Source organism: Anopheles arabiensis, chromosome 2, assembly GCF_016920715.1.
Source record: "Anopheles arabiensis isolate DONGOLA chromosome 2, AaraD3, whole genome shotgun sequence".
Lineage (NCBI taxonomy): Eukaryota > Metazoa > Arthropoda > Insecta > Diptera > Culicidae > Anopheles > Anopheles arabiensis.
In genome coordinates, this window is record NC_053517.1 from 12,940,836 (window position 1) to 12,960,831 (window position 19,996).

Below are 19,996 nucleotides of genomic sequence, written 5' to 3' on the forward strand. Positions count from 1 at the left end.
TGATGCTGTGGTATGTATCCGCTTTATGTTGCACCAGTAGCTTCAGCTCGCAGCCTTTTGTGGGTTTTCGAAATTGACCTCCGATCCGATTTATTCCATCCTGTAAACTACTTGGGCCTTCTTCCTGTGAGTGGAAATAAATAAAATTTCCTCCACCAGCCCCACCAGTCAGCAGCCACTTCCCCCAACGAAACGCGTCCATTGTGCCTCTATTGGGTCCATAAAAATCTTCACTTTGTATGGAAATGCAAAACCTCTATTAAAATTCAAATGAGCTTGCCGGTCACCCTCGGCTCGGTTTGGCGAAGACTCAGTCGTCCGAACTTGATGTCGCAGAAAAGTGTGTGTGTTTGTGTGCGGCCGTGTAGGTGTGGAATTGGAATGAAATAAATTCGAACTGCAGATGCGACACAGATCGGTGAAAGATCCGCAGGTTTGCAGGTCCGTTTTGTGTGGCCCTTTACTGCGCTTTTCAGGTGCAGGTGTGCATAACGTTCTGTAAAGTTGCGCATAAAACACAGCATTCAAATGGTGTAGTCCGTTTCATATTAAGCTCAGGGCCAGGATCGTAAATTATGGAGCGGTTAATTGTCTTTAGATGAACGTCTTTTCCACAACGACCTGTATCGCCTTTCAGTAGAAATCGAACGCATCAATTAAATTGATTCCGCTTGTACAATTAAGAAATTGCTTTCCAGTATTCCCTTTTCCGCTTCTTGTGTGCCCTGTTGGCGGTTCCAAGACGCTTCGAAATATTGGAAGTATTCAAAATTGTGTTGTGGTTAAATTCATACCGCTTTCCCTTTAATTCCATTCCGCGGAATCCAACGGGCCAATTGCCAATAAACCGAAACCGAATAAAAAAGATGGACACATTTTAATTGTCGTCTTCCAAGAAAGGGCAATCATTTAAGAATGATTCGTTTATATCCACCACCGCCACCGGCAACGTACAAGACAAACGTATTTCACAATTGAGCCATTCCATTCCTTCCCGCGATAGTCGTAAATTACCGCCCGGTGGTGTTCGTGTCAGTGTCACTTTTGCTATGAGTGACGAACTTGTCGCATGTTTCACGCACACGCGGCCTGTCAGTGTTGAGGCCGCCCTCCCCACTCCTCGTAGTCCACCCGGTGCACTGGGGTGCAGTGTGCTGCCGCCACTGTCAAACGAAATGGCCGCTCAAGGATACTCAGACTTGGCAGCTCACCGACGCGGTGTGTCATCCGAGCAAATAGTCAATGGACAATAAGCGAAGAATAATGCCCTTTTCCAGCGAGCGTCGGTCCTTTTGCCGTTCCTTTTGTTTCATAGCTAGAGCGTATCTTATGAGGATACGAAATGAGGGATGCTTGTCGTCGGTTTGGTAGATACCCGACACAGACGCAACGGTGGTACTTGTACGGGTGCCCGCCGGCGATGGCGAACTCTTCGTGGCGGGAGCGGGACGCGCGCAACGGGAAAGATGATAAAGACAATCATGACAATGACAACGTCAATATCGTTGATCACTTCGACCAAAGCGGATGGGTCGCATAGAGTAGAAGAAGAGCTAGGACAAAAAGGACAGGGGCTAGGACAAAAAGGACAAAAAAGCGGCTATTGGAAAGAGATCGCCGGAAATCGGTAATCGCTTTAACAAAAACAGAAAAAAAAGCAGGCGATCCGTGGCCCATTCGTGTTTGGGGTGTTGGGACACAGTGACACCAAAAAAAAAAAGGTACACTGTGAGCAAGTCAACCGGATGGATGAATATCTTTTATGGGATTGTTTGTAGTTGAGGGACTGGTTTCTTTTTTTGTTACTGTGAAACGAACGGTCAAGGCGGCGGTAGAGCTTGCGTTTGGATAATTTCCCTGGGAATAATAAAAATTAATGTTTTCTTTGGCTTTTTTGGTTTCATCCCTTAATCCACGTAAGAGAGCAGACTAGTGAAGTGGGGATCTAGCCAATACCTTTTTTCCTTATCACTTTGTCACGTCCCTTTTTCCTAGGAAAATAGTAAGCTATTTACTTTTGATCGATTTTCCTCACTACTCTCTATCGTGAATCATCATCAGCATTGTCAGGACGAATGCTAGTAGTTGTGTGGCCTTTTGGAAGCGATTGCGTCCTTGAGATGTCTTGAAAAGGTGTGTGCTCGTTTCTTTGCTGATACTATCATCCGGGCTTAAACTTTACCTCGAAAAAACACTTTGATCCTGTAAGGTAACTTTCTTACACCACCCCGTGCATCATGACAAGTTGTTTAGCGTTTCTGAAGACTTACACCAACTGCAAACACACGAGAAACAATCCACAAAAGCTCCCTCTTTCTCTCAGCCGGACCCGAAACAAACGTTAGAAAAACTACAAATCGTTACCAAGCGATCGATTATGAAATAACACTGATACAGAAGAGGTTAGCTGCGGTTGTGTGCGTCGTTTGTTTCTTTCTTTCTTATAGTTCCGTATCCCATTGTCTCACCAGCACGAAACAACCGTCTCTAAACGACCATAAAGCAGCTTTTGCACAACAGTTTGTCAACCGTCCTGTCGGAATGCTTGTTCACCAACTTGTTCGCCGACGCAAAGTTTATCCTCGCATCGAATTTGGCTCCCTGGCGGGGCGATGGAAAACCCAGCGAGAGCAGATCGCAACAGCGCAAAGGGCGCCGCAACGTGTTTTTTATTGCACCGGCACAGAGAAGCGAGAGGGCCTTAATGTGGACTTTGGACGAGGTTTCGCTGGATTGGCTGGTACGATTTTCGGTCAACTTTAGCGTGTATTGCTTTATGTTTTCTTTCGCTTCTTCGGTTGTTAACCTTTGGTTTTGGTGCTTCGGTTGGCTTTTGCTTCCCTTTTTGCAGTAGCGGTGTTTATGCTTCACGACACAACAGGGCCGGCCATAATCGGATGCTGTAGCAGATAAGCGAAGGATAGTAACCTTAAGAAGGAACGGGAAAAAACCCCGCTCGATTGCTGTTTGCTTCAATTAAACCTTCTTGATGTTTGTTTGGGTCTCGCTGCACAAAGGTAATCTCGGGCCTCGAAGGGACGTTGGATCAGCAAGGCGGGTTGAGTGGGAGTGAAATAAGCTTCTTAAATGCTTGCGAAATCATGTGAACATAATTTAAAAGAAAAGCAAAACCGAAAAGCAATCAGTTTGTGTTCATGTAATTAAACATATTTAAGCGGTAGGTTAATAGCTCGACAAGAAATCATTTCTAGTCTCTAGCCCAAATCTTGAACCCTTTCAATGCTAGACTAAACAAATTAAGTGACAAAAAAAGGTTGTATCTCTATCAAAATTAGATTTTTGAGATACACTCTTTTGATGTTTTACTGCGACCACAGACGACGACGAATCAGAGATTGACCGGATTGGAAGCTTCCAAGTAAGAGTAAGAGTCCACTTAGACTGCCCTCTCAAGGACGCACTCATAGCACACCTTGAAGGTTGAAGGGTGCTTCTGCAACGAGTTCTGAATCCTTCTGAGCATCTGAACATGTGTACGCTTGCATGATATGCTCCATATGGGGTAAAACATACGGTCAAAAGGAGACGAATGGTACGAGCCATCTCCATGCGCGTTCGCGGGCCAATGGAGACGCCTGGTGTTTGTGGTGATTCGATTTGTTTCGCCTCGGTCACAGGCAGAAGTTGCCCCAGGTTGCTCCATACGGCATGGTGGTTGCATAAAACATGAGCACACCTACTGCAACCGACGGACGGTGAACGTGAAGGTAAACCTGAAAACCCGCCCTCGTTTGAAGTTGGAATCGGACAAGCACGGGCGTAAACAGGTGATTATAATTACTACAAAAGGTTTCGTTCGTTGGTCAAGCTCGGTGATGTGGTGTGTACGTTTGCCAGAAACGATTGTGTCAGAACAGCTCTGGAGTGTACATTAAACCCGGTCGAGGGTAATTAATGCGAAACACCATCTGCAAGCGGCTAATAAACCAACTAGCGGGGCGAAAGCTCCCGGATCACAATCAGTCACATCTTGAGCAACTTGAAGGTATTTGTGTGTGTGTGTGTGTGTGTGTGTGTGTGTGTGTGTGTGTGTGTGTGTGTGCTGGTGTAATGATAGCAACGTTCGATCTGGTAGCACCTGCCACGTTGGTACGCACGGGAGAGACTGCATCGCGTGGCTCCTCGTGCCAAGTCACGTCTCGCTGGAACGGAAGTGGAACGTCCTTCCGGTAGTTAATTGAAATCGTGTTCTGACAATCCAGCAAAAGGTAGATTGGTAGAGATGATAAAGCAAACATCCGGAGTACAACGAGGATCGTGTAATGGAGACTTTTTTTCTCGGAAAAATGGCGTCGAAAGGTGTCAATGATTTTAGTGTAAACATTGTAAAAAGATTATTTTGATTGAAGAAATGTATTGAAATTTATGATACATTGTAATTTATAACAGTACACAACAGCCTCGTGGAACAAATGAGACAAAGAAATGATGCGCATAAAAATAAATGATAGTAAGCATCATGTTTACCCCCGCATTAATGTGCGTCAAATGAAAAGAACATGCTACAGATAAGCCTAATCTATCAATCATCCATTCAAAACCCCATTTTCATTGTGAAATGAAAATTAAAATAACCGATTACCGGTCCCACGCGCACATCGATTCATCATTCCCGTCAACACCCACCGTGGTGTGAAATTAATCGCACATGAGTAAAACACACACACACATGTAGGCAAAACCATCCATTGTAAGCCGAGAGAAGCTTATTTGCTCCACATAAACCGCGAGCATGATTCCCTTGTCCTCTCTCTCTCGTCGTCTGTCACCATTCCAATCACAACAGCAACGGGTAGCATGTTTCAGAAAGTTTTTGTTGTCCTGGCTTTAACCACTACCCCCTACCTCTATCACACATACCCACACAAACACACATACCGTGTGATCATAGCTCCACGAGATCGGACCACAAGGCATCCTTTCGCATGACTTAATACAGATCCTATCGGGGAGAATGCGCTCCGCCGCGTCCCGAGGCTGGTGGTGGGCACATTATTTCGAAACATTGATTGATTTTGTTTCCCTAACCCACCCGGCCCGGTGGTGGTCTGCGTTGGATGACATTTGGTGAACAAAAACTCCACCAACCATAGCTTTTGTGCTTTCAGTGGTGAAGGATTAAATCATGTGTTTTTTTTTTTTGTGTAAAAATGTTGAACATGTTTAGCTTGCGGCATGAGTTATGGAACGCATTAGAAATCACCGGCCGTAAAGAGGGCTGTCGCTGTCGGCGTTTCAGTTTCGAGCCTCCGGCAAGCATATTATCAATAAAAGTGATACATTACGACCTTAACATAAACCGATTAACGAGCGATAAATTTGAAACTTTTGCTTTGCTGTTTGCCGCAGGACTGCAAATTCAAAAATCAACGACAGAAGGACGCTTAAAGCTTTTCGTGGCGTGATTTTACTTCACCATTTCGGGCGAGATGGAACGCAATTTATTGCTTACCGTGCAGAGGGCCAGTTTGTTTACAAATGGGATCAACGGAAGGCCCCGTGGAGGCTGTAAACAGAGTTCGAAATGGACTCTTGCCGAGTGGCTGTGTGGCAGTGCGGCGAGCGAGATTAATTTTCGATCCGAGTTTTACGTCTTCTCGCGCTCTCAAAAAGCTCGCAAGAGCTTAAAGTCGAGTTTCGACATTACGTTTTCAGCTCGGATGGAATTTAAGAGTGCACTTCAATTTAGCTTTCAGTTTTGATTAATTTCATAAAACCGGCTTACCAACGCGTACCATTGGAATGGTATTCCGTTCGGGCAACACGTTACCTAAGCCGCTTACACGCTTGTTTGCTTGGCGGGAGCTTTTCAATTCGATCAACTCTACATTCCCTGTGTCATGCCCTGCCGGAATAGTGCTTTGATTGCAAATACACATAAACTTTGCACTTTTAATTTACCAAATGGCACACTAGCCCGCATGACCATTGTTTGCTGGTTGTGGTTTGTTGTTTGAAACACCAAAAGCACACAACCAATTCGTTTTCAGTTTGTGCGTCTTTTCACAGTAAACAAATCAATTCTATTCAAGTGTTTTCAACGCATTTTGCCTTCAATTTTCTCCGGAAAATGATGATTGTGTGTTCACGTTTTTTCTTTTCCTGCTGCTCGGATATTGTAAACCCAGAAAAAGATCTCAATCTCAACTGAAAAACAAAAATCCTAAGAAGAAAGGTTTTTTTTCTCACTGCACCGTACAGTTTATATTTTAGCTGGAAAACACCGCCCATAGATTATGAATGAAATAACATTATTAAGGATTCCTGGGAAAGGTGTACCATTTTGTGTTGCTGCTTCCCTTATTTCTCAGCCCTTCGACGCGATCGGTCACAACGCGACTGAAGGCGAATTTCTTCTGCGCTACAACCAAGCCTCCGGAAGCGGAACCAGTAACACAATCGAACAAGCGACTCGCTATCACCACCAAAAACTTTCCCGAAACACAAGATCGAAAAAAAGCCACAACCGTACCGTATTTCTTTGAAATTCAACGGAACGGTTTCGGGGGAGGGGAAGCCGATGTGTATCCGGCACGGCAGACAAGCACGGACCACCAACATATGATTGTTTTATTTGTTGTCGTTTTTTTTCGGGAAGGACAGTACCCCAAACCCGAAGCCCATTTCCAGCCTCACCTTTTCCAGCGCAAAGCTAACAAAACCGCCCACCAGCGGTTAACAGTTGGCCGGTTAGTAGACGGCACGGAAAATAAATAAACCGAATGGGTCGCATAAGTTCCGTCCCTTTGCAAGCCGAACCGGGGGGGCCACACACTGTTTCGGGGAGGATGGATACGCAGAAGCATCTTGTGCCAAACCTGAACAATCATTAGCATCAAACCAATGAAGCGTTGGTTTTTTGGGTACCATTTGCTGTGCACGGAACTTATCGCTGTTGGGTTTATTTGGGCTTTTCCAGCAAAATGTATTAAACTTACTCATACTTACCAGTGTAAGCAGCTGCCCACACTGCACAGTGATTTGCGAGTGAGTCTACGGGGATTTGCGAGTGAGTGATAAGGCCGGAGGTCTACGGCTGAAACGTTTTTGAGTTAAACGTTTTGAACGGCAAACCATTCAATTTGGCGAGTGAAACGCCACGTGCCGGTGCAGATTTGAGCGTACGCACTTTGCCTTCACTTGCTTTACCTACGCCAAATCACGTACGAGCCAGGGCTTATCATGGCGCCTAACTTTTGATTTCCTTCCCGAAGTAGCGCACCCCCGGGCAAGGAGGATACGGATCCGGCTGGCCTATTTAGAAGCGTGCGTGAATGGCATACTAATTCATCGGGGTGGGCGGAAAGCTTGTCGAAGTAACATAAATAATATTTTTCTACCTTGCTCTACCCAACACACAAACGCATGGGAACAACTGGCCGTTTCAAATTTACCTGAGTCAGCATCAGCACTGCTTTGGTGCGATACTTTCCGTTCCGCCTTCCGGGGCTTTTGGCAAATGAAACAGACGACGAACAACCGAAATTGCGTTATGCTCTGTGCCAAGGCCCCCGAAGCCGCTACCGTAGTGCGGCTAGGCCTTATCTTATCCATTAGCACGACGATAACATCGCGGAAGTGGAATTTTATTTAATTAATTGAATTAATCAACTCCAATACGGGCGCTGTGCCGTCGCCGATGGAGCGTGCCGCTGACTCAGCGTGTGATTATTATCCAATAAAAACACTCTTCGGTGTCGGGTTTGTTGCTTCAGCGAGATCTTTGCTAACTTTGCGGGAGAAATAAAGAAAAAAGGGGCAACAACACTTCTAAATGTGGTTTTAACGGAAGGGTTTTACGATACGCATCGGCTCATTATTTCTAATCCATGTTTAACATTTCGAAGTTACCCACAATCCACAATGTTAAACAACACTGCAACCGGGCCGGCGAGGCTTAGCTGAAGAGGAAACAAAACTGGTTTGTCTATTATTTTTAAATTAAGGCTCGAACAACAAACTTACATTTAAGCCTCATCCGGGAGGAGTAGAGGTTGTGCCCAACATAGATATACACTTTCCACGGGGCCACGGGGATTAATGGCAGCCACGGGGATAAGGCAGGCTCTTAACAAGACAGGCCTGCAACAGGAAACAGGAGCGACCCAAACGACTCATCTTGCCATCCGAAAAAAAACATCTCATGCCGCGCGTCTATTTTCCGGCGTCGGTTTTCCCCGTCTCACACTGGGGAAAGGTTGAGATTTTTCGTCCGGGGTTTTGGGGATTCATCACGGTCGTATTCGTGGTTCTTCATGTGGCAAAAAATAAACGCTAACGTGGAATAAGGCAAGAATCATCCATTTCCTTGCCCTGTTTTTTGGCCCATATATCCCTAGATGGACGTGGCGTGGCGATAGAAATATCAACCGTGTATTAAATTGTGTTGCCCGGGCCAACAAAAAATGGCTGCCGATTAGGTTTGCAGCCTTGCACGGAAAAAGAAAGAAAGAAGAAAAACACACAAACGTACTATGGGGCTACGTTAAAGGGTAGTAAATGGTCTCCCTTTTACCCCATCGAGCGTGGCAGCCATAATCTGACTGAAGGGAGATGAGACTCCTACTCGCGTGTGCGTGTTTTTTTTGCGCATATTTTGCGCGCGTGATGCCGCCATTCTAGCGCGGTAGATTCGCCAATGGATGAAATGCTGCAGTCGGGTTGATAAAGAGGAGTTTATTATGGTTTTTTTGTGGTCGCTGTTTTTATCGGATGGCGTTAGGGTGTTGGAGTTGAGAGCTGTTTTGAATGGTGGCGCAAAGCAGGAGATTCGTTTACCGATGTAGACATGTGTAACGTGTGAATGAATCTGATCTGTTTATGTGTAGATACGGCAGCGCTGTGCTTTAAAGTGTTATAAATATTGCAAAGAGTATAGTATAAATAGAGTGTGTTACAACTAAAGCAAAGAAGAGAGCTCTCTGGCATGATACGTTAGGGGTTTTTTAAGGTATAAATGTAATTGGCTGTAAAAACAAACGAAAAAGAGACAAAAGCAATGCTTTTTACAAAGCAATACAACAGCTATGCTAAGCTCTTTCATTTACAGTTTAATCAACAACTAAACACGCCCCGTATTACAGACCATCTCCGTTGAAGAAGTCATCAACGCCAAAGAAAGAACATAAAAACAACAAACAACACGCCTTTCTCTAATTGGATTCTGCATGGTGCTGCCATTGTAATTACAAATCACCATCACAAATGCGAACATCGATTGAACCGTTTCATCCCTTCTTCTCCGTTACAATGCCTCATCCTCCTTCAGCCAGTCTCGAGCGAAAGTGCGTCATAACCGTTGCACAGCCTCCGAACAGCGACAGAAGTCTTACATGTCTCACAATTAACCCCTACCCGCACACCCGAAGGAGTGTGAGTGTCAAACATGTCGATCGATTTTCAATAAAAAGCACACTTCCCTTCTGTATCCCTGTCAGTGGCAATTTCCCCCACTCGTCCTCCCTTGCCGGATGCTTTTGGGATAATAAATTTCAACCCCAAAGAGTGATGCGTTACCCGTGCGTTCCCGGTGCGATACGTGCCAACGACACCGCATGGGGTGGTCATTTAAACCACAGAAACTCATAAATTGTGGCCTATTAAAGTGTGCCAGTGGTCGGTTGTGTGTGTGTGTGTTTGTGTGCAATATGGAAAGGAATACAGCGCGAAAGTTTTTCCCACTGCCAGTGGAAAAAGTTCGCTCCTTCCGTATCGATTCATTGCGATTCGCCAGTTGCCAATCATCATCACCATCATAATAACCATCAATGTCATCGTGCAGTCAATCACGGGTCGCGTGAACCAGTAAACCAGAAGCTCATAAATAATTCTAACAAATGATTTATCTCGTTCCAATTTGCAAAACGCGATGAAAATGAAATTGTAACGTTTACGCCGATGCATCTCCGTTTAACGATCGCTTTAAATCGCCGCAGTTCCAGTTCCGGAGGTCGTTTTGGGATGGCTGATTGTGCTGGGGCCATTTAATAAACAATGTTTGATGTCGGATCGGTTTTATCTCTGCGGGGAAGTGAAAGCTTTATTATAAATCTTAACGTCATTTGCTTGGTTGTTTTTCGCTTGCCTTCTACAGCATCATATATCTTCCTTCACGTGGTGGCCCACACGACCTAGACGGCGCTCGTGGCCGTGACAAACTGGCTGCCTTTATCACTGTCACTGTATCGAATAACAAACTGGTTCATTTTTTAACACCACCACCACCACCACCAGCCCAAAAAACACAACACAACATCGCACAAACTGGCCAAAGCCCGGGCCGCTTAAATGCGTTCAAGTCTGCGGATTACACGTGATGCGGTATATCTCGGCACCTTGCCGTCATATTTTAAGGCTGAATTTTAGCCGAAAAGCCACAGTACAAAACCGTATGTTTCGTTCACTCTTTCTCGCTCTCTTGGAGAAGAAGAAGCTACTGATACATATCCTGACACACACATACAGACAAGCATAAGGACTTGTAACAAATGACAGGCTGTTTTTTTCTTCTCTCGGTCGCGTGGGATATAAGTAATCTTGCGTTACCGTTGGCCACCAACCCATCGAAGGGGAGAGAGGGTTGATATTGAGGAGGGTTAACGCCACACCGAGATGCTCTGTACGGTTGATTGGAGCCCGTCATATCGTTCTGCGTCGCCCCAATCTGCCCCTACTTCTTCCAGCAACAATGCGCACCGATGTTGAATATTTAAAAAAGAACATGGTAATATGTACAAAAATCCCATCATCGCCTCTGAAACAGCCCGTCCCCATCCCCCTCTCCTAAATGCCACGAAGGTGGCAGCAAAAGGATGAAAGCACTTTTCACTTGAAAGGATTTTTTGGAACGGCCACGCGGGAGGTAAAGGTGGTAAAAATGGGTTTCGATCACTGGAATTGAGCGGGGATAAAAGGTGTAGTGACTGATCTGGGGGGGGTAAGGAGATTTACCACCTGACGGCACCATAGCTCAGACTGCGTGCATGTATATAGATCCCTATTGATGGATTATGATTGTGGAAGGAGATTTGGTGTAAAAGATGTTAAGGACTCGTGCCATGTCCAGCAAAAAGTAACATATTTGTGTGAAGAAATAGTTCAATGAAACGGAATCCCATCCTCTGTGTGGGAGATATTACGATGCTGAGAAATTTATAATTAGCTTTACACGTTTTACAGCAAACTTCTCACTCAATCCAAGAATTTTCCAAGATGGAATCGTTTCGATGTTGAAGAAAATTTGTGAATTGTGTACCAAAACCTTTCACAAAAAAAACTATGATGCACCCGCTTGAACCAATTCAACTGAAGAAGGGACTGTACAAACAGATACCTTCCTTTCCTAAAGCAACACGCGCCATTTGAAGGACGACGGGTTGACGGAGTGCCTGCAAACATTGGCTACCATCGTATCGGCTTTCGGCCCTGTTCCAACAAGGATTGGGAAAATATTTGCCCGTTTTTGATATTTCCCTCTCGATTACAACTACAAAGAACGTGTTGTTCAGCGTGTTGATATTATTATTTTTAATTTTATTCATTCGCTTATGCTTAGCCCTTTGATTTTGTTGAGAATTTCTTTTTGATAATTCGCAGAAGAAATTAGCTTACTCCAAAAAAAGACATCATGTTAAGATGAAACACACAAAAAAACCCGAAGACGGCACATGAATCAACAAGCGTTGCCCGAAACCGTTCCCAGAATCGTCCCACAAACATGGGACTGCGTGGCAGCTAAGGCTGCCCGGGTCTTAAAACGGGAGCTTAGTGAATTTGTTTTCACTTGTTTGGTCGTTCTGAGAATTTTTAACCAAAAAAACAAAACGAAATGAAAAAATTAAATCTTCTAGCAAAGCAAATACTTCGTTGCGCAAATGGTGCAGCACTTTCTTTGCTTCAATTTTTGCTTCAATGGAGTCCATTTGTGGACCCAAACACAAGACAAGAGAACGAGGCTCCAATAAACGCACATAAACCGTCTTAAACTGCAGAGACGGACGAAAAAAGCATTTCGTGATGAAATCGTTTGAATTCTTTCAATTCAAGAGATGGTTGCCCTTTGTTTTCGATTTTTTGCTTCCATTTTTTCCCCCCGCCATTCCTGATTGGTCGTATCGAGCAGAGCAAGATGATACAATTACTCTCGAGCCAGGGTTACTGGTGTCCCGAGAATGTTCATCCTTGTGACGTCTTGCTTCAAGCTGCCACACGGCAGCCCTCTCACCCCGATGGTGATTGATCGAGCTGACGAGCAGCAGAAGTAGGTGTCAGCTGCAGAATATATCATCCTACCTAGCTCGTCCTAGCTCGTCCTAGGTCAGTGGAAATACCCTCGCGGAGCGTATCGGTGCGTCTCGAGGCAAGGATCAAATTATGAGTAATGGCAAACGTCGCAGCAGAAGCACTCGGTGCTCTTTGTCTCTCTCTCTCTCTCGCTTTCTCTCACACGACCTGTGCGTATCAATTTACGTACCTTTACGTCAGTGGTGACGCTGCAGGCTAGGTACGTCTTCGCCCTCCGGACGGCCCTCCGGAATGAATGATGCCGTTATCAATCTCACTTGTGCGACGGGATCGCTTTACACATCGCTCTTTGGCACACCGTTATCGTTCACCGTCATCGAAGCACGTCACCAAACCCCACAATCACTGCACATTACTGGGTGTGGGGTAGGTAGCATTACAATGCGATTACAATGCACTTGCGGATGCACCCGTGAAGGGGAGGGATCGTCACACGCAAGGACGAGGGACGCTAAAAACACATACCAAAACCGATACAAAAATCCCCCTGCATTATTGGAGGATCACATTTACTGACACACACAGCTAATCTTGCCTCTGGTACGTAAGTACAAATTGTTCGTTTAGTTGCGTTTTTTTATCATTTGGTGTCCTTGGAGACTGTTTCCCTGCAACACGCTTTTGGTATGCCAAGACACAGGACTAAGGACGGTGTAATTTCATCCGATTTTGTGTGCGATGTCTCCTGTGCGTCCCTGGAGGGTAGCCACCACCATGCGCGACTTCTTTCGACCTTTTTCACTTACGCGAAGAGGGAAGCTTTTCCAACGTCGGAAAGCGACACGGAAAGAGGAGGCGCCAAAAAATTGGCTCACGTATCGAAGACGCGTTGCGCATCGCTCCATCGCACAGCATGCACACACATACATGCGGGATGTTAAATTGACAGTTGGAAATAAAGTGAAATTCCCCGCGTGCGAAGGTTCCAGCGTGTGATCCCCGTTGGGAGAACGACTCGCAATCTCGGGGATGGATACGGGCTGATAAGCCTGGATGGATAAGTGTGGTGGTAAAACGACATCGCCCTCCCGTAAGAAGATGGGAGCACTTAGATGAGTATTAAGAAGGAAGTGGAGTGGGGAATACACTCACAGCGCCAAGCAGAAGCCCCAAACTTAAGCCCAAGGCGAATGTTGCAGCAGCTTCTTAAGCCCCGAGATGGGTGGGAAAGTTTTAAGCAGGGAGTGTTTGAGGCGAAATTTGCCTTAAAAGGACAATATCCTTTCTGCTCTCCCAGGAGCGGGATGTGCTGGATGCAGAAGGTCGGGAGCGGTAGTCAAATTAAGTTGCAAATTATAATGGGGAGCAATTCTCCCGGATCCCTTGCCGCGTTTGAAGTGGTTACGGTTAATACAACACGCCAGCACGGGAGCTGGGAGGGAATGTTTTCGCTCCCAAAGCTTTGTTCATTAACGTTCAATTAAACTGTGGTGGTGGTTTCAAAAATAGCTCTCCATCCGGCTCCCCTTTTCCCCAGATCAAGTCAAGTGTGCAGACGCTTGAGTGGCCTCAGAATCCCGGATTGAGGAAGGTCTGTATCGAGAACAGAAATACCACGCCGTCTGCGATTGCCAAGCACCCTAGGAAAGCAAAACAACGCATAAAACGCACGCCCCAATAAAAAGGCCGGCGCTGAACGCGTAATCATAAATTCCCGATGATAAATTAAACGCCCACCCAGAACCGTCCCAGTGGGGGGGGGGGAGCCCTTACCGTCCCCTACTGACTAATGAATGCTAACGAAGATTGATAGACGGACACGGTACTCCCAAAGGCGGGGAGAAAGCATCTTCGTCCCAGAACGCTTCATCGTTTGGCTGCTGACATTTGCTGAGATCTCAAATCTTGCGGAAATAATCTACTGCCATCCAAGTAAGCCACGGCTGTCAAACCGTTGTCAAAGCCGTGTTCCGATTGAAATGCGTACGAATGCGATAGGAAAGCGAGCTAATCGACCGAATGGTTCGGGGGTTTTGTGGTGCCGGTCGGAGGTCATGATTAGCGAAGAAATTATTTAATAACCAATCAGCACAAAACTTCACCGGCTTCGCCGGGCACATCATCGCTTGCCGTCGCGGGAGATGATTAGTGCGCTTAGGTAAACAGTTTCATCAACGCTTCGGGCCCCTAAATGTCCCTGTCCCGCGCGCGCGCTTGTGTTTTCATTAGCAGCGGTGGGGCGTTTAGGTGGGATTTTCTCTTCACGTCACGGGTCCTTTCAACACATCATTTCACTCGTCACACACACAAACACACACACAAGCTGGGCAATTGTTGTCACCGCCTGGCCGAGGTTGAGTAAACATTCACGCTTTGCCATTGCCACTGCCGGACCTAACCTAACGCAACCCGAAAGCGAAGGCATCTCACGTCCATAGGGTTAGGGGGTTTATATTTTTGAAGAAACAATTTTCCCACACGCGTGCACACAAACACAACACACACACATACAAACTTTCAATTCGCGCCGGATTCGTGTGTAAACAAAAACCGGGGGGGAAACCTACCGGGAACACACTCCGCGGTGGAGAACGCGAGCAATCACGGGAACGCCGCCAACGACTGCGTATGGTTCGTTCCTCGGCGGATTCTGTTTGGCTCGCGGAGGAGAGTTTTTGAGCGTTCACACCGCCTGCCGTTCGACGACTGAACTGGCCGAACGCAGGATCATCGAATGCAGCCCCAAACCTCGGGAAAGTCGTGAGCTAGCTCTCCCTCTTTCTCTCTCTTTCTTTCTCTCGCTCTCTCGAAAAACCCGATGCTGTTCCGATGTTTTGAGATGCGCAACGCGCAACGTTGAAATTGTATCCATTTGTCTTGGCGCGTTTCGCTTTTTCCTTTGCCCACTTTATGCTGCGGGCGACACATTCAAGGCAGGGGGAAGGGCAGGGGACGACCATGTGATGATGCGTCTCCATCCGCATCGAGCGGGGGTGTTTCAGTTGAGTCGCGCACACAGCTCCTTGCGCCCGGGTGATAACAGGGTGGTTGTGGGAGGGCAAGTAAGGCAGGGAAAGGGGAGGAGAGGGGGGAGGGGAGGGGTGGTAGTTTGAGACTTTGTGTGAGTGCCGAACAGATGATGATGATACTCGGGCGACCAGTTGCGTTTCACCTTCCACCTCTAGTGGTCCTCTGGGCGTACTGGGTTACAGTGAGTGACATAACAATAAGCGAATGGTTGAAAAATGTTTTGGATAGTAATACAATTTGTTCTAGATTTGAAAAGTAAAATATGGATTAATTTACAACATTAATACCACCAATTTTGACGCATAATTTTCGCCATATAAAATTACCAGAACAGCAGATTTTATAAAAGAATTTAATGAAATAGTGTTACAGGATGATTTAAGCTATAATGCAGTAGGAAGAAGATATAATTAAAAACTAAGTCTTTTGTAGAATAATCTTTTGCGCTTAAAAAGATTGTCAGATCAGAAACATATTTATATGTTATTTTTAGTTATTAGCTTTGTATGGTTCTCTTGCGCAAATAGCACAGTTCATTAAAGCTTGAAGAAGGAAAATATGAACTAACTGCTTACTGCTGTACAAGTGCATTAATTCAAAGCTAAAAAAAGGGAAAATTATGAAATTATCCCATGATATTGCGAACAAACTAGTCGAAATAATTCACATTTACAAGAAACGATTATATTAAAACTTAAAAAAGAAGAAGAAGTAGAAAAAAAACTATTGAGAATAAGCGCTCTAAAACTATACCACTCACTATAGCATTCCTCACCAATACGCACTGGCGCTTAGGAAAGCGAAGTATTCACCCCCGTTCCGTTGCCTCTTCGCCAGCAAACCGCCCATGACACATTCTGTGTTGTAGCTAAATTTATCACACCAATTTAGCCACGCACCGGACTGCATGCGTTGCCTGTGGACAGCGAATTATTGAGCACAAACTTCAGTAGTGGCATGTTCGCCTAGTTTATGTGACACTGTTACGACAAAGCGCACTGGAATGGTCAATTTACTTAGCTCACTAATCGGCACTATTGGTAAATAAATTGCATTTTTAAATCATGAAAAATCCTACAAAAACCTTTAAATAACTCACAATTGGCACAACGTTTCTACCTTCAGCCAATACAACGTGGAGGTAAATGTTACAAATCACACTGTTTATCAGCCCCGATGTTAAACGTGATGATAAGCGATCATCGTTACAGCGTACCGCATTTCACCAATACTCACGAGGGGGCCGGGGGAGGTAGAGAAAATGGGAAAACACATTTTCTCCCCATGTGCCTGTACGCTTGACACTAAACCGCACAACCCGCATATACGCCTGGTGTTTGTGCTCGCTGAAAATCGCTATCACGACCCCGACCTTCACACGAGTTTTCGTATTCATACTGCCTGTAAAGAAGCTAATTTCGTTCCTTTTTAACTTTTTGGTCGCGTTTTTTCTTCTTCTTGTTATATTTATAGTAATGGGGAGGCAGGGAATATGTACACAAACGACACGACACAACGATATCCACCGAGTCCGCGTCGAGCATCGTGCCCATTGTGGCATTTTTTTCTGGATGCCACGCTTTTCTATTCACATTTGCCACGCTTGCTCACCCAAAATTCCTTCCATTGTGCGTTCAAGAGGAATGGCGAAATGTATGGTTTTTGGCGAAATTCCACTTCCAAGGCTTCTCCCATTTGTATGCAAGGCTTCCGAGTAGTGGAGTGTCTGCACACACACACTCTCAAAACACTTGGTGGACATACAAACATCACCCGCCAGCGCCATATTCGGTAGGCATGCTTTTGAATGCTTATGCATTTTGCGCAACCGTTCACTATCACCGGCCACACGTGTGTTAATTGAATTTTCAATCTTCGACTACAAATCCCTTTGCCGGGGGAAAGCTTTGGAACACGTGCTCTTGCACCATTTGCCACTGCAAAACATGGATGATGAATTTCCGGAGATCACATCACAGCTTGTACAAATAGATTGTTCTAAAATCCATTCCGTATGGTTCGGTTCTCCAGCTCCATCGACGGTGCGCCTGTTGACGAAGCTAATCAACACAACAAACACGTTTTTCATGTCCCGCCGGCACACTGACTCAATCGGATATCAAAACACAACTACACACACATCTACACATACACATACAGCACCACATGGCAGCGAGGCGGCTCTAAATTAGTTCGCCACTCGGTACCGAGTCGAGCCTCCTGAGTAGCATCGAAGCAGGCCGGGCGCCCGCTTGAACGGGCTTGCTACGAAGCGGCAAAGCGTCCACGCGTCTGCTGAGAGGGATAGTAGCGTCAACACTGGGAAGGATTGTTCCCCCCCCCCACCACCATTTGCCGGACCTAAAGGGACGTCCAATCTAACCCGGGGGTGAAATCCAATGACGGTTCCAAACACGCCACTGATAAACGGCAATGATCATCAACATGCGAACGCAGGGTACCAATGTATTGGTCCAATTGTCGTTTGAATAAGGACGCTGGATGGTGCGGGTGGTGAGGGCAGCCGTGTTGTAGCATACCGAGGGGAGCAGATACACCAACGAGGAGATAATTGGCCTCAAACCGAGGATAGGTCCGTGCATAGCAGGGACAAACAGAAGAGGAGCGTTCTCGAGTGAGGGAGGCACCCTCTTTCCTCTGCCAACGACGGGTGGATTGGAGGTTCGCACATGCGTTTTGCAATGGTGGCAGCATGCACTCGTGTCCAACACAGCAAGCGGGCTAAATTGTGCGTGGTTCTTGGTAAGGAAGTTGGTCCTAATGTTATTTTTGTAAAGAAGCCATTGAAAAGTCTTAAGGAATATCCTTTTTTATAAAATATTATAAAACTGTGATTTTTTTTAAATAATTTTGGGAAAATTTATTCCATTCTTCGTCTCTCGATTTTATGGCCCTCTTTCCGTTCAGCCTCAATGACGTCCTTTTCGTCCTTTTTCCCGCGATAACAACTGTACAGGTGCTCTTGAGAAAAGTCACCGGCAGACATAAACACTCTCCTTTACTTTCTCTACATTTTTCGATCTCCCGCTCTCTCTCTCTCTCTCTCCGTTTCGCTCGCTGTCTTTCTTTCGCTTGCTCTTTCTTCTCGCTTCCTGCTCCCCAAATGGGAGTTGCAAAACGTTGCCAAACCGTTTTTGAAGCTTTCGTTCCCTCCCCCTTCCCTTCATTTCGTTCTGTATATTGACTTTCGCTATTTTTTGTTCAGCTTTTCTGCCACTTGCCACTTTCTAGCATTGCTCCAGCTTGCACCAAGATGTGAATCATTGCGCGGGAATTCACCATCGTTAGATATGGTACAGCGCAGCAGCTACGACTGGAGACTGGAAAAGTTTTTCGTTTTACGGTCGCAAAATTTAATGTTGCAGCGAATGAAAAATAATGACACAAGTGGGTGGCCTTTGCTGGTGCGTATTATGGATGGGATTTGTTGTTTTTTTTTCGTACACTCTCTCGTTACATTAGAAAATGGACCATGGACCATTGAAATTGATGAGCGCTGGTTGGTAAAGGTACGTTGGCATTATTGCGGTTTTTATTCGACTGCGTTTGAAGTGAGCTCACAAGAAGATGCAATATTTGTGCACTTATTGCAAGCACGATGTAGATAACTTGCGCAATGTTCTAACAGCCAATGTTGTTAATATTACCTGTTGAGAGATTACGCTGTCTTCGTTATGAAATCGTATCTAGTACATTATGTTTGAATGTTTATTGGATGTTCTCCTTTTTGCCTCCTTCCTGTCCCCGGGGGAAGAAAGGAAGCTGTAACAAAAAGCGGATACAATTGGGCGGAGGGTTGCTATTGAATGTGATGCCCCAGGCAACCGAAGGAAGTCGTACATATCATCATCGATTCGCTTCATTTCCATCGGTGAAGATGCATTTCCAACACACGGAATGGGACACTAGCGAAGCATCCATTATGAAGTCGCGCAAGTTCTGAATGGATGACCTATTTGCTGACTGTATCCGTAAACGATTGATTTTTATAATAGCTATTGAAGATGTGATAAACTTGTGTTTTCATGCAAGATTAGTTTGTCTCACGTGAGTTCAGGTGCATGCGATTAACTTTTAATGACACAATTTGCCTTTAAAATAACATAGCTCTTTCGTGATATCTCCGTGCATGATAATGCATGTTTGCACTACACTTAATACAGCATTTCATTACTTAACTTCACGTATTAAAGAATGCGAATAACGGTTTGCGTTGCTTTCCAACCGAAACATTCAAATTAAAAACAAATGACATGTACGCCGTACACTGTAAATTACCTCCAAGCAAATGCACGATATCATGTGTATAGAGGAGAAAACAAGTGGTGATTTCCATTAACCTATATTGTAATAAGTCCATTTACAGTGCTCTTTTACAACTGTACTACGCATAAGTAAAGCAAACCTCTTAAAAACTTTTGTTTATTCCATTCCAATCCTCAACCCAACTCCAAGCGCACTCTTCAACGTGGGTCTATAAACACACCGGCCAAACCGAGACCAAAAACCGGTTTTTGTGAGCTCGCCTACGCTCCAAATTGGTGCGATTTTCCCTCGCTGGCGATCGTTTTTGTAAGTCATTGTGATGGGGTTGGAGGGTTCAAGATGACCGCCAAATCAACAAAATTGAGCACTTCTATTTCGCATCATCGACCAAGCTTTTTACATATTTCACGCGTCC

At 45.4% G+C, this 19,996-nt stretch overlaps 1 protein-coding gene across 6 annotated transcripts in view; it reads right to left on the reverse strand.

The window, feature by feature from the left end:
• Positions 1-14,981, reverse strand: part of LOC120895808 (soluble guanylate cyclase 88E) — a 26,033-nt gene extending 11,052 nt beyond the window's left edge. For 4 of the 6 annotated variants that reach the window (XR_005738378.1, XM_040299463.1, XM_040299465.1 and 1 more), the window contains exons 1-2: positions 14,832-14,981; positions 12,494-12,775 (exon numbers count right to left, since the gene is read on the reverse strand). The gene's annotated coding sequence lies outside the window, so the exon portion shown is untranslated. The remainder of the gene's footprint in view (positions 1-12,493; positions 12,776-14,831) is intronic. The other 2 variants (XM_040299462.1, XM_040299464.1) reach the window with 2 other exon arrangements.
• Positions 14,982-19,996: the final 5,015 nt, after the last annotated feature.